The 16,152-nt window shown below is 44.1% G+C and overlaps 1 protein-coding gene across 2 annotated transcripts in view; it reads right to left on the bottom strand.

Moving 5' to 3' along the window:
* mid1 (midline 1) overlaps positions 1-8,263 on the bottom strand; it is a 28,562-nt gene extending 20,299 nt beyond the window's left edge. For both annotated transcript variants that reach the window (XM_084545241.1, XM_084545244.1), the window contains exon 1: positions 7,752-8,263. The gene's annotated coding sequence lies outside the window, so the exon portion shown is untranslated. The remainder of the gene's footprint in view (positions 1-7,751) is intronic.
* Between the last annotated feature and the right edge of the window lie 7,889 nt (positions 8,264-16,152).

Below are 16,152 nucleotides of genomic sequence, written 5' to 3'. Positions count from 1 at the left end.
CCTCTCCATAATTGATGACGGCTTTTAGAAGTAATATCAACCATATTCAAGCTAAGTTTGAACTTCTTTTTAGTTCTCCTCTGCAACTTAGTATACATTATTGATGTTGGAAATGTGATTCATGCTTAAGGCAAGATTCGATACGGCCTAATGAAACAGCACAAAAACAAACACGGAAATCAATTCTGATGATACTCTACAGAAAATACAAGAGCGCTGCTTTGTCGGTGGCTTAGTGGAAACTCATCCTGGTTAAACTGAGGTATATTAACAGAGCTCCAATAGATAATGCCACGCAACACTATTGGCGAGTGACGTGTTCATTATCGCAGACGCCGATCAAGGCGGTTGCACCCGGCGGGTAACCCGTCTTAGCTTTTATCAGACTGCGTAGCATGTTCTTAAAACAATCACACCCTGTTATTCTTCAGTGCGGACACACTCCCTGAAATGTTAGCACACAGGAATGCACTGCGGCTGCGACAGCTGACTTAGATAGTGTTGAAAGTTGTTGGCATCTGTTCACCAGTCTTGCAGGGAAAACGCTCCCACAACAAACATGTGCTGGCTAACGCGGGCGGCATCCAAACGGGTCACAAAAATGTGTCTCTTTGCTCTGGATCGGGGGTTACTGTTTAACTGAGGTACGCAGCTAGGCGCCGTTAACCTGGGATGACCTTGTCAGCAACGCCAGGTTAGAGTTTTTTGGGGTGTGTCGTTTGTGTTTTACATCTCTGCTTGAAGCATAGTATGGAGAAAACCCACACTGCACAAGGCATGGATTGATTTGGACTAGTAGTAAGCCATGTGTTTCAGTTTATCCTGCAGAGTTCAAAAAAGAATGAAAAGTAATGCGAATGAAAGTAAAACAACTTAGATTTTAAGGCAAGTTAAGGGAAATAATGACTTGAAAAGAAACCTAAACACATTAACATCTCTGTGATTGCAGGAGAACTGATGCAAATCCAATTGTTAGGTCCGCAAAATGTGCAGTGTGGCAACGCACGCAATGAAGCGTAAAAACATTTTAATTGAGCTGCAGAGATATTTTGGTGGAAGGAAAACAGACCATAACCAACCATAACATAACCACTGCTCTTTGTTTGTATTGTGGTCGACAGTTTCCCGTAAATCAAAAAGTATGCAGAATACTGTGAAGCGTGTCACATTTAGGGCACCCCAAACTCTCTCAAAGCCAAACTTAAAAGTCTTAAGGAGACTCAGAGGGGACTTTTAAAGTGTGATATACAGATCATGCCTTACCTCGCAGTCTGTTAGTCAGTCAACCAGGCAGTCCGCAGTCAGGGTGACAGATGAATGCAGAAATAAAGCCCAGGAAGAGATTTTTCTGAGAGCACCGGCTTTCCTCAGAAGCCTCCCTTTAGCTCCTTCTTTCTGTCTGGGTTCTGCTGCTTCATCTGTCTCACTGCTATCTCTGAAATTCTCCTCACACAGCCTCCACTTCTCTAATCCTTTCTAAAGGAAGCCGAAACGGCTCCAAATGGTTCAACCAGGCGCCGACTTCTCAGGCTTTTTCCCTCTTTGTATTATTTTGTTGGCTGGGATCATTAACTTAGTCCCATGAGAACATAAGGAGGTAAATAACCCCCCCCTCCTTCGTGTGGGAGGCTGTCAATCACGTGTGATGATGAGGTGTGGAGGGGGTGCTTTCAGCCGCCAAGGAAGCACTCCTGATTGGTCACCAGGGAACAGAGGTGCCCTGCATGACAAATGAGAGCTCTGGGATAGATGGAATTGTAGGGATGCTCGGCTCGGGATACATGCACATTTATAATAGACTTTTAGGCATTTACATGTCATTTGAAAGACTATAAAGCCATGGAAATGAGTGAGTAATCAAAGACGACAGCAAATGTCTATTTCACGCAGCTGAACTCAACAAAATGTAATTTATTTTGCGCATGACGAACTGGGTAAATGTTAGGGTCAGCATGAATAATCACAGGATCTTTAAATGACTCTTTGGTACAGTCTGGACACTTAGTGGGGGGACTTCGAGCTAAGCATAATGCCTCCGTTGCCATGGCAGTGTGGCAAGAGCAACGATGCATCTTGGCACTCTAGCCAAATGCCACTCTAATCTTTTCACTGGCAAGCCTTCAGCTCTCTCTTCACAGCTTGTTTGTTTCTCAGTCAAGCCTACGGCTGTCTGTCACTGTCCAGTTCCTTCCAACAGCCCATGCCAATCGAAGGTCTGCTGAGTTTTGTAAGGAGAACAAATCTGCAAAGACACTCTTCGCGAGACAACAACGCCTGAAAGAGGTCACTCTCCGCCCCGCGACCGCGACTAAACTCTCGAAGCAATGTGAGACAATGGGCGAATCAAGCATGACTTCCAGTGTGACTCCCATGCTCGGCTCATTCTGGACACGTTACCAACACACTAATGGATTTGTAAAGAGCACAGATCAATTGTCTATGCAAAACAGACGTTATTCTCACACCGCTGCTTAGACGTACACAACCTCTCCAGTCGTTGACGGCAGCACGGAAACCAACAAGCAAGTGCTGTTCCCCCTGCTCAAAGCCGTGCTTATCTTCTCAGTCTCACACTGAGATTCGTTTCAGTGCAATAAATAGCCACAAACTGCACTTGTACTGCTTTTACAGTGACTCTGACATTTGAGGTCAGCGCCTTTCAAAGGTGAAAACGGTGTCCGGGGCAATCCAAAGCCACGCCCCTTTCTGAACTGCAATAAACATTAAGTGGAAAAAATGTCTGCTTCTGTTTTAAGGATTCCATAAAAGACAACTTGTCTGGCCTGTGGTTTTAGCAAGTGTCCCCGCCTCACCCACTGGAAAATCCAACCTGACCCAAGATCCAAACTAACACACAAAGCTTCTGTGGCTCTCGGTACGGAAAATTGATCAAAAATGTTCATTTTTCTTCCCTGGTATTTCTGTTACTTAGTAGCTTAACTTCTCATTCAAAACAAATGTGAATTACCGTTTAAATCCAACTATTTCCCATCAAACATGTCATGATGTATCAACTTTGACAAAACAGAAACAGTTCCAGCAAAGCAAACTGATAAAGTAGGCCTCCAGATGTTGCTGAGCTAACAAAAACCTTTTTTTTTTTTGCATTTGTATAAGTGGCTATCAAGATGCTGACATGTGTTTGGTGTAATCCTCCTAAAATTACTTCTAGAAAAATATGCTGCATTATACTGTACATATATTCCCTTATCAATAAATAACAGCACTGGCAGAATAATTATTCAAAACAAATGAATATTCATCCCCACTAAATAAGGCCGTTTGCTGCCTGAGGCCGTCCTCTTGGTGACGCTTGGCACATCAAGCAGCATTAACAGGAAAAAGACCTGAAAAGGGCCAGAAACGCCCATTGTGAAAAAGCAGATAAGAAGTTGCAAGAAAATAAGCTGTGAAATTGAATATTGCACAAACTTTTATGGTTGAGGAAAAAAAAAACAAAAAAAAAACAAAAACAGGATTGGTTTCCTTAAGGAAACACGCGAGCAGACATGTGCAAACTGCAGCCTCATCATAATGTCACAAGGTATTGCCTCACCTTTGTGTTCGGACGAGTGCAAATTAGTTTCACACCGAACAAAGAAATCCTGAAATATGCATGCAATCTGCAATAGGTGCGCACAGCACGCACAAAGGAGAACATAAGGTGTGACACCCACATGACTATTTGATCAGCAGGAGGACAAGCTGCACATGGTCACAACAACCTCACTACAACCAGAGCTGCTCACTGAACGCAAACGCCGAAAGAAAAGTAGTGAATCTGACTTACATGTTGTAGTCCAAAGTGATCTTCTAAAACACAGACGCACCACTCATAGACAGCGCAGCTCTCTGTTTGAGTAGCACATGGGTGACAGATTAAACAAAACATACAGAAGCATCCTAGCGGGTCCCTTTGCACACTCCCTCCTTCATTATCAAAGCCCTCCACCCTACCCCAACCCCAGCAGTGTGCTCATGCGAGCGTAAAACATGCCCAGGAAGCGTCACTTCCACTGGGCCATCCCATGGATACTGTCTCCATTAATGCTCCGGGCCCGTCGCCCCCCCCCCCCCCCCTCCCCGCCCCTTCTGGGGTCGAGCTCCTGCCCCTGGCTCCCCACCCTCTCAACAATAAGACAAAGAGGTAACAAATGGAGGGACAAAGGGGGGGGGGTGCGTAAACCTTGGGGACCACGATTTGATGAGTTCCTAACCACACGGGCGGCCATTGAACAGATGGGATCGGTCTCCAGGGCTAGGCTGCATCGTTGCATTTAATACGCAGCTCCATACATCCTCACAATAAATGCCGTGTTCTTCTGCCCGCTAAACGGCACTCATCAGATCAATGAGCGCACACAAAGGCAGCGCAGGACAAAATGTCCACAATGTTATCCATTAAGCCCTCAGAAATGAGGGCACTTAAAGTCTGAATGTACATGCCTAATTAAGTTATCCGAGTGCAAACACTGATCTAAGCTGCAATAATTATTTTCTTAACCAGGACAATCCCAAAAACGCTCCTCATATTGCCATAAAAGAATAAGATGAAAGCACGGCCTGCCCCGACTGTGGCAAAGGTTCAAGATTTTAATTGCTTTCATCCCCAAGGCATGCTGCCCACAACTGAGCAACGCACAATCAATCCAGACATCAACCGAACGGACGCGCACACGCTAGCGCCGAGCCAATTAACTCTTAGCGCAATTTATCTTCAACTTTCACGTGTCCGAGCGCTTCACACGTGCAAATTTAAGACGATCCTCATCCTCTTGATTGCCTGAGCTATTTATTTTGCATGTCGCATATGAATGCTGTGCACAAGCGTTCAGTGTGCTGTATGATTAGCTGGCAGAACATATAGGAGCGTTGTGGGCAGTGACCTGGAATTGATTTCCTTCCTTTCCACTTCCTCTGATCTCGCTGCAGCTTTATTGGCGCCCGTGTTCACGGATTTGCCAACAGCAGGATCAATTGTCACCCTTGTTCACCTCGCTAATATGGTGCATCAAACTAGTACATGCAGTGACCTTAAATGGTGTGACAGGATTTAATGGGAAATTGTGGATATAAACCAAACAGGAGGGTGTCATATTCTTCTTCGGCACGTATAAAAGCTGTGTAATCATTTATTATATTCATTCATACAATGGTTAATGTATAATGTAAGAACTGTGACGGGACATCAAAAGGAAAAGAGAAGGCCAAAGGACACATTCATATATCATTTACCGAGAAAGCAGTTATACTTTTACGGCGAAAGAAGCACAATGAAATACTGTTTTTCGCTGAGATGAATCAGTGAAGCAGTTTTGGAAAAGTAAGGTCATCCGTTATGTTTAGTCCTCCACCACACAGCCTCATCGCCTGAAAGTCTTGGCTTTTATTTTTTCCCGAAGAAGAAAGAAGAAAAAAAAAAAAAAGTATCTTTTGAAAGGGTGCGGTGAACGCCTGCTACATTCTTTGCTGCTTGGAGAAGTCTGTAATTGCTTCCAGCTTCTGAAGAATCTACTGTAGAAAACTAGTGTCACATCTTTATCTTGACTTTAGCAGACAACACTGGACCTATCAGAGATGGTGCTAGTGAAGAACTCCAGCGTATCTTACCTCCGGTAACTCCGCCCAGCCCTCAAATGCGGTCTCGTTTTACAAGCAGCAGCAGCGGCAGCAGCAGCAATTAAACAATAGCACCTATCTAACACAGGCAGGTATAAAAGCCACCAGTGACGAGGGTTTTGTTCCTCCGCTCTCAGAGAGAATGAGTCACTATCCCTCTAACCTCAAACCTCCTACACCAAGATCGCTGGAGGAGATATGAACATCTGTTGTGGTGTGTCGTGTTCATGTGTCCAAGGAGACTGTCGGAGCCAGAGGCAGAAGCCCAGCTGTTGGGATCTGGGTCGGCTACATCTGGGCTGGGGGATTATTTTCACAACACTATCTTCACAACACTGAGCCTTTTTCCTGCACCGCTGTCACTGTCGAAGTTAGCACCACCAGCCGCGGCGCTAATGTTTAGAACACGCAGAGACATGAGAGGCCCATCACTGCCGCGTTACAGACACCCCGAATGTTGAAAGCTCGTCAGAACGATCGCTTTGCAGCTTTCGCTGTGAATGTTGGCTCGGTGTGCAGAAACGCAAACTGTCCTCACTTACACCCCATCTGCAGTGCATGTCAACAACAGCATTCCTCCAAGACATTGAGGGCCTCATTTCTCAATCTTGGCATGTGAAAGAAACTCTTTGGTGTTTAGAATGGATGAAACCTTTGCAGAGGTATCGCTGATAAAATAATATTGAGAGTGCGGTGAGTGCACACACACACACACACACACACACAGTCTTTGTTTAGGCATCTTGGTGACATTGTGCTTTCTCTGGCTCATTATCTTCAAATAATTCTAACCCTAAGCTTAAAGCCGAGTCTTAACCTCCAGCAACCCTTTGAAGTGGTGTAAAAAATGTCCTGGCTCTGATCGTCTGAAGCTCAAACTGGTCCTCTTAACGATAGCTAAACAGCAAAACCCCCGTTTCCCCCCACAGGACCCCGTGTCCATGGACAGTTATTAGCTCTGACAATGAGAGAGACCCAGCGTCAGCTCCCGGCCCAGAGAACTCACAGCTGTGGATGGAGCTGGCGCTGCCGATCCAGTGGACATAGTTTTGTTTATCACTTGGAGTGAAGCCTGAAGAATTAATGCTTTGTAATGAGAACACGAGTGAGATTTAAATTAGACATCCAAAGCACGCTGTCTTCTTTGGACGGTTTACAATATGAAAAAAGCATGACTGGATGAATATTAGTCAATGTTAAGACAGAATACCAGAGTTAAGTCTCTTAGAACTAAACCAAAGAGGTTGTTTGAGAGCAGCAGCAGCAGCAGCAGCAGCAGCAGATCCTGATGCGTGCATGAAGGAAAGTACTGAAAACCTAAATGAATTCACCAGAGTTCCCACTCCGCAGTTATTTGGCACAATTACGCATTCTGTTCTCTCCTAGAACAACATGTCATTGCTTCAGTTCCCACCAAAACAACAGTTAGGAAGAGAGCAACGGGCCTCATTGAAATTCATAAGCTTGCACAAATACACGAAAACGAAAATCTTGGACGCCGAAAGCATGACAACAGATTCCTCCCGGTGCTCAGGAAATTTTAATTTTTTTTTACCAGTTCAACTGTTTGCCGGATTTGTTTTTACGAGGAAGCCGATACATCAGCGCCGCGCTCGGCTGTCAGCAGATGTGACGCATGTGCAAACAAGAGAGAACTCGTTATTAAGTCAACATGTCTGACTCCTCTCTAAATGAACTGTCATACGGAGAAACATGCACAGGACCCAGCGCTCCTTTAAAAGGCACTGAAAAGTGCGGCGCTCTGTTTGTGCAATCCCGCCCGTGCACCCCTGTGCACCCGTGCATGTGATGGTTCAATATTTTCCTGACTGTGCGGGCTGCAGTGTGTGAAATAGATAATATGACTCCTAATGTGCTGTGATTGATGTGTGATACTTTAAAATCATTAAACAGCTTTTCGAAGAAGATTTAAACTTTACCTGAAACCTTATGAGCACTGATTTAGACCCTTGCAGTCACCTTTTCTTTCTCAACACACTGCTAATCAGCCAGTCCGCTGTGTTTAATTTGCCACTTTATGCAATAGAAATAAAAGTTTTCCTTTTCCATACTTTCCACTAATTAAATTCCCTTTACATAAAACCACTAAATATTTCTTTATCAGATCTTACCTGCTTCCCCATGACTGCGGTGGTGTGTGTGTGTGTCTCTCCCTGGTGAATAAATACCAGTCTAAAACTGAGTATTACTGTTAGGCAGCTGCTACTTCCCCTGAGGTTAAACAGACAGGAGACAGAAGGCTGAAGGTGTTCTGCCTGCACGTACACTCCCCTTCTCTGGGGTGTGTGCCCACACATACCTCTCTGACACACACTCTGCTTCTCATCTGCTTTACAGGTTCACACAGGAGCACGGGAACCTCCTGAGAAGAACACTTAACCCTTTGATGAGCTGGCGAGGAAGGAGGAAGAGGCTCGTTATCCCCCGACGCAGCGTTTTGGAGCAGATGCAGTTAATGAACACCTCTCTGAATTGTTTGAGGCCAAACAGAACAGATGGATAATACAAAAAAAAAAAGTGACTGCGAGGTGGGACCTGATATATTGTGAGTCAGCATCAGATAAAACCGATAAAGGGCTTTTCTTCATCTCCACGGGCCGCTCCACTGTGTCGCCGAGCGAAGAAAAATAAGGCTCAAGCTCGAGGATTCATAGCAGCCGGCAGGCAGAAAGAAGAAAAAAATTCCGCTATTAAGCAAGAGAGAATTAGTTTTCTCCGTCCTAATGAGAATTCATCCCGCGAGATGGATGAGTCAGTCCGAAAACACAATTCCATACTTGCCATAATGAGATCATATTTAAGGAATTGGGTGTACATCCCTCAAATGGAAAATAAAAAGTAAAAAAAAAAAACTTCAGCCAGACCTGATCTTATCTGGAGAAATGTTTGCTTTTTCAACTCATAATGAAACAGAACTGCTGCATGTTAACATTCACACCACGTACATGTCAACCAAGGTGCTGTAAGGCAGAAAAAGAAAATAAAAAACGACAGGGATGAAAAACAGAGGGGGAACTTTGCTGTTCTTAAATCAACTCTTTCTGGGGAACAACTGCTGAAGCTTGTGTGGCCAGAGTCTGGTCAAGTAATAGCAGGGCCACACACTGAAAAACAAGAGGGAAATATGCACGGGAAAGTACTGGAAGCAGACAACACCACATGGGGAGAAATCAGAAACCTAAAGACTAGACCCGGGCTGGTTATTTTGGATCAGAGAAATGGAGTCTGCAAGTCATGCAGAGGAGCTCAGATTAATAAAGATAAAGGCATGTTATTATAAAAATAATAGAAAAGAGAGAGAGAGAGGCACATCATGAGCTTGTGCATCATGCACAAAAACTCATGGGAAAACTCTGTATAAATGATGCTGGCATTTACACAGGATAAACATCTGTCTACATAACCAGATGTTGTCTATGAGAAAACATGTGCTCCATAGAATTACTGAACCTTTTACTGAGCTGCCACACAATGGTGTCTCAGACCGTGACATGGCAGCGTCTCTTGACGTCTTCCAGTCTTCTTACCTGAGGTTTCTTCTGCACAAAAAGGAGACCAGTTCTTGCTCAGATCACTGAATCTGATCAAGGATACCACACTGGGGTTTGGTCGGGAGAGGAGGTCTCCCTTGATCTGCTTGTGCAGGAAACACACAAATATTCTGAAGCACATAGCACCCTGTAGCTGCTTCACGGAGGCTTGGTGTGGTTTATAACCCAACATTGTGATCTAAAGCAACTTTTTGCCCCAGATATACACTTATCAGCCACAACTTTATGACCACTGAGACGTGAAGTAAATAACATTGACCATCTTGTGACAATATAATGTTCTGCTGGGAAACTTTTGGACCTGGCATTCGTGTGGATGTTACTTAGACATGTACCACCCACCTAGACCAGACCAGGCACCCCCACCCCATAGCAATGACACTCCTTGATGGCAGCAGCCATCCCCAGCAGGATGCAGCCTGACACAGACACACACACACAAAAACGGTTTAGGAACAACTCAAAAAAACGTGAAGAACAGCACAAGGTGTTGACCTGGCCTCCAAATTCACTAGATCCCAAACTGATCAAGTATCTGTGGGATGATCCACAACCCATAGGCCCCAAAGGCCCCCACTAACAACATCCTGTTGCCAGACACCACAGGACACCCTTAGAAGGCCCATGTCCATTCTCTGATCTGACTGTTTTGGAGGCACAAGGGAGACCTACACAATATTAGGTCATAATGTTATGCCAGATTGGTGTAAATGTTGCTTTCAAATGCAGTTGTATTTAGCGTGTTCTTCAGGAAAGTTGAAATGCACTGACCCCTGAGTTCCTGTCCAATTAGCCAGTTGTTAACCTCTTCTACACTCCAATATTTGCCTAGCAGCTGTGTTCTCAAGACTCAATGTTACCACTTGAATTTCAAGCATTTTGCGTACACAACCTCCCATATTGTAACCACAAGATTACAAGTTTCATTCGAAATCAACAAAAGCTAGACATGTTTGAATTCTTCCCAAAGTCGACCCGGTCATAGTCTGCAATCTGAAATGCCTCTGATGAGGTTTTCATGCGGCATCTTGTCTCTGTAACCCGTACTGACGTTGTGCTTTCGAAGCTGCTGCGTATGTGCAGCCTATAGGTTAATGCTGATGAAAGCTGATGAGGTGATGAACTCGATCAGAGTTGGCGAACTCAGGGGTGGCCACGGTGGAGGCCGCTTATCTGAGCCCGAATCCGTCAGGCAGGATTTAACGAAGCGGCTGAACGAGCAACGTGAGTACACAGTAGATGTTTCCTCCTCCCCCTGAAGAATCCAGACTTTAAATGTACTCTCGTCTGTTATTGTTGCTCCTATCTCCTGATTAACGCCTTAATCTCTCACAATTACCCTTCCTGTAAGAACCTAAAAGAGGTGGAAGGGTTCACTTCGCTGGCGCTTGAACAGGAGACTTGCTCCATCTTGCTGAGTGTTAATGAGTTTTAATTGGAGGCTCATAACACATTGTTTGAAACTAAACTTGGAGTGTTAAATGTATCCGATCTAGCCTGAAGGACGAATAGACTACTGGATCACTGGACTTAAAGGTTCAGTTTCAATATTTTACTACAGGAGTAGTTTGTGTTGTTTTTTAACTACTCGTAACACAATTATTATCAAAAGGTAAAAGGTGAGATCTACATGTTGCTTGTTTAAGGGAGATTTTTCCACAGCTTTCCAGATCTTTCTAAATAAAAAAATGACTGGGATCGGAAGGGACTTTTCACACACCTGTTGAGCGGCGGATGATTACACCTTTACGATTCCTTTGAGCATAATAGAGTTTGATGACTTCAAATTTCCAGCAAAAAGCAGCTAACCCCTAATTTAGACCAGCTCAACACATGTGGGTGTGCACAGGTTTGAAGCGTTCGCTGCGGGTGTGAAGCATCAAGCCAGGGCAGCCAAGAGTGTCGGAAGTATGTCGTCAGGAAAATTACTGCAAGACTCCTACCGATAATGTGGATGCAGGCTGGAGCACACAGCACACAGACTGAGCATCTGTACTCAGAAGTGTGAGATTGTTTTTCATGCTGCTGAGACTGATGAAACATTTTCAGACAATTTGCATTCAACAAATGTTCTGCTGGGTCTTGCACAAGAGATAGGCGGCTCTTTGGCCTTCTGGGAAGAAAAACGCAGAAAGAAAGTTTCAGAAAGATCCCAAATCTGATTTTTGGTGAGACTAATTCAGTGCTTTTGGTTCCAAATATGCAAATCCTCATAACATCCGTTGAAATTCACATAAAAATCCTTGGTGATTTTTGGGGTATTTATACAAACCCGTACAGAGTAAAGCTCTCGCTCCAAGGTTCACCCCCCTCTGTTAGAAACACTATCTGTTTTTTATTAATAAGTTCCCCTAGTTGAATTCTCCGTGGTTACACACAGGACATTCAGAGGGCTTTGATTCGTCCGCCTACGTTGTGTTCATTCAGCTGCAGCTATTGTTTGATTGCACTTCTCTGCAACTCTGCAATTTAGTAGTAGCTTCCAAATAGGCTATATGTTTATGTCTGTTTTCATTACGTTCTCAGGAACTTACACGAAGCAGGGGGAAATCAACTCTAAGTGTGCATGCTGACAAAAATCATGCAGACTCTTTCCTTCTGGTGATTTTCTAAGCTGTTGGTAGCTTTGCTCAGCAGTTGCCATGGGATTATTGATTGTTGTTAGCCGTCGCTATGACACTCGGGGTGGTTGCCGCGGTGTTTTCACAAATTCCATGCATCAGATCACGACCAAATTAATAGCATATTTCTTTTGAAAAGACACATTTCCAACGGGTTGCATATAAGCAGCGCGTGCATCAAAGAAAGGGTTTTTAGAATTGGCTAAATCTGCTTTTTTTTTTTGATGAAAACGTATGAAAATGAAGGCCAGTGGGAACAATGATGCAGCCAAGATAGTTAGAAGGCGAAGAACAGCTGGGAGGAAACGGTGCAGATTTAGTGAGGTGCTCATGTTTGTGTCACCAGGTGTTTTCGTGTTTAGATTTGAACTTTCGATCATGAGAAAGCATGTTTTTATGAAGCGTGTTTCGAGGAACAGTTCGACATTGTTGTTAGCTCCAACCTTAGTCCTGAAATGACCGAAACAAGGACTGTGCTTGATATACTGGTCTACTGTTGCATCAGTTGCTCAACAGACTTATTAAAGCGTCGTATTTCTTTCTGACAGAAATATTCTCACAGAACATATGTTGTGAAATATCACAGCTGAGACCATATGCTAATCGACTGCTAAATGACGTGCTGTCGGCCTCGACTAGACTCTCGGCGAGAAAATAAATAATGGAGAAGATTCTAATAATTATGCCGCAGACAGGATCACTATGTGTTCATTGCTGACCCATAAAACAAGCTTGATAACAGCAAGCTTTAGAGGAAAACATCTGGTAGCTCCAGTTCCTGATGCTGCATGGGAGTCATTTTGTCAGCTACATAGTTTTCAGTTTGTTGCGCAAGATTGAAGACTGAAATAAAAAGCTGCTCGTTGAAAACTGCCTTTCGGTTGTTGTCCTGAAGGGTCCCGCTAATGCAATTTAAACAGCGAGGCATTCACTGCCCAGCACTGCCAAATAACTGACATATTGAGGTTGACCTGACTTGATCCTCCGTCCCACCCTTCCACACAGCCTGCATCCCAGCCGAACCGCTTTGTTGTATCATGCAGGCTCAAAGAGAGAGGAGGAAAACACTGCTGGCAAATTAACTCTAAAAGCTATGGTGGATTTTGAATATCGCAAACCACATGTTGGTCCGCACACTTGTTCCATTTCTAGCATGTGCACTGAGCGTTTTAACACAAACATCAAAATAAACGAATTTTAACATATTTTCTATCGGTTTACTGGGTGCGACGCGGCCCCCTGTTTCAAAAACGAGAAATATTAATCACGTTTGTCCCGATTGGAGCGAGAGGCAGAACAGATGGCGCGAATGAAATGAGATTTTGTGGGCTGCAGGAACACAGGGCTTGTGTCGCTTCACAGGGATTGTTGCAATTGAAAGAGGAGAAAATGTTTCTCAGGGAACTGGCCTAGTAATCTCAAACAGATATGATTTAATTGATTTGGAATGCCGTAAAAAAATTAAATTAAAATTTCAAAAAAAAATTCTGACTAGAAAGCACTAATTCAAAGTCTGCTTTCCAGAGAAGAAGAGAGGAGGGAGTGGTGCTCAGAATCCAAATCCAAGCAAAAAAAATAAATAAAAGTGCACAAAATAGCTTAAAGCTATAGTGCAAAACTGAATGTCAGATACATTCAAGTTAAAGTAACACTAAAGCACATCTCTGTGTGGAGTTTTATGCACCAGTAGCAATGTGTTTTATGTCAACTAGCAAAGACTGTCTGCCAGAACTGAAAAGAGGAGCCACTGTAGAAATGAATGGAGCATGCCACGTGCCAAGAAAAAGTTTGTGATGCTCCAGATAGAAAAAAAAGGGGAAAAGGGAGGGATTGAAATCTAAAAAAGATCTGTCTTGGGCAATCAGATCACAAGTGACCAGCCTAAAGTACAGGTGTGAACACCCAGGACACATTGAGGTCACATTTGAGTGATCTGACCATTCGGATGCGGTCTGCGACATATTTAACTGCATTCCTTTGATAGGTAGTGTGAACACACGATGCATAATGCCGGGTCACATTAGAGGACCTCTTAAGTGGCGCTCTGCCTCATTAATTCAGAAAAAAAGCACTCAACCACTATTAGAAATTAAAGGACAAAAGCACTGTAAGTGGTGTCTTTTAAAATATTCTGTCCTTGTAGCTGTTAACTGAACTAACCATGCGGAGTTTAGTTACATATTTCATCAATGACCAGGCTATTGAACTTTATTACTGGAGATTCTTCTGTCACTGCCTCAAACAGCACAAGTTCAAGTTGTATTATTTGGAAGCTTTGTGCAGGTCTCCAAGCTAAGTAATGTAAGATCAACAACATAATATGAATCATTTCCCAACTGATTCAGATGCCGTGGTAGCGACCCCCCCCCCCCCCAAATGATGTTGGTGTTTATTTGCATAGAGAACACGAAACCGAGGTCAGATTCCAAGTGCTGGCTGAAGACCAGTGGAGACGGATTTCACTGCCAGGTGTGACCACAGGTATTTAAAGAAGCTGGCCACTTGCGATGGGATCGCCCAGGATGGGTGTTAATGCGAGGTCTGAACGGGGGGGGGCCCCCGCAGATTACAGTTGGCGAGGCTTCGTCACATTGGAGACCCCTGGGAGAAGTCTGATAACCTCTGGGAACAACAGGCGATGTTTCCGAGGGGGGGAGTTTCCGGTGTAGCCAGAGGATATCCAGATAACAGATAACGGAAATCCAGGCCAAGACTTCCTGTTCCGCGTGGCTATCATCATTCACAGTCCTGATTGGAGCTGAGAGACAATATCAACCAAAAAATGAACTGTTTACACTCAGCTCGCAGTCTTTGTTTGAGGCATTCGCTTTACAAGTGTGACGTGTTTGAGCACAGAAGGAGTAAGACTGGGTGTTCTGCTTCGTATGAACTGAGTGGGGGAGACAAAAGTTCAGTAATGTAACTTTAAACTTAATTCATCAGCGACAGACTTAATATCTGAAACATCACATTTTTAAGCAGTGCTGAAGTGGACTAAGCTAAGAGGCTTAATGCAATCACCGCTAATCCTCTAATCTTGGACTTTTTCTTTTTTTTTATTGCTTGAAATAAACTCCATCACCCAGTCATGACATGACTCTCATAAGCCACTCTTATTGACATCTGGGTATTGTGTCAATCTTGCGTTTGTTAATAGGCTGCTGCCAACTATTGTGTTACACATTGTTCCGTTTGCCAAATGACAGGTATTGTGTTCACCGTCGTGTCATCGCCGCCTGTATCGTGTTCGGCGTCGGCGGAGTCCACGGAAATACGTTTTCAGGCGGTCAATGAGGCACAAGTGGAGTCATCAATCAGCGTGAAACAGCTTCGTCACTCAACTTTTGAAAAATCTGAATGCAACCCATTAACTTGGGCGATTAATGGTAAGAACTGTATTGTACTGCACTTAGAGATACGCTCCCTCATTTGAGGTTATATTTCAAAACATCAAAAAAAAAAGAAAGAAAAAAAATAGTCTGGAAGGAACTGTTTGTATTTAGTCTCCTCATATGGGGCTTTTACAAATCATTAGCAAGTAAGTCATTGAGGTCAGTAAGCACTCAAGATGCACAGCAAGTTATTGAAAAGCAGTCGGCATAAAGCCGCCCATTAATGGTACCTCAAATGACAGAAAGGGATAGAGGCTGTGCAGCATTTGATTCAAAAGTGATTGTGCATGACTAACACCTTAATGAGCTCCGCCGAGCTTCTATATTTCTCCCCTGCAGAGATTTGTGTATCAATCTCGACCTTGAAACCGCAGGGCCGGGGCTCTTTTGTTTCTGAACATTCAGTCTCATTTTAGCTGTGACCTTCCTCTGTCCTCCCCGCAGCTGCGCCTGATGCTAGGGAGCGGACTCAGGCAGGATGGACCTCCTGCTGGGAAACAGCAGCAACGCTCTGCCAAAAGATCAATTTACATCCATCAGCACTCCAAAGATAAGGCATGAAATTAAATATCTGATCTCAGTCTCGGGCCTCGAGAAGAGAGCATCTCCGCCGCTGTGTTTTTGTTTTCCCCCCACAGCTTGGCCTGTTAACGTTTAGAACAATGTATGGCTCCATTATGCCAGTGAGGCTTTATTCTGTGTTAAAACACATCCAGACATCCTGTTCTGTCTCTTTGGTCTAGTCAGAGTGGGACTGTGCGGAGGCCAGTGCAGCCCCGCTCACACAGCTGGGGAGCTCTGGAAGTTTAACCACAAATCACGGTGTCGAGGAAGTACGCAGTCTTTGCTCGGCGTGCGAAGAGTTTATTATCTGGGTGAGAAATTACCTATCCCCGCGTTTTCATAATTCAGAACCAAATTACACAGCAATCACAATCATTTCCATCA

This window comes from Chelon labrosus (assembly GCF_963514085.1).
Source record: "Chelon labrosus genome assembly, chromosome: 5".
In the NCBI taxonomy this organism is placed as follows: domain Eukaryota; kingdom Metazoa; phylum Chordata; class Actinopteri; order Mugiliformes; family Mugilidae; genus Chelon; species Chelon labrosus.
This window is presented reverse-complemented; position numbering and strand designations above follow the sequence as displayed.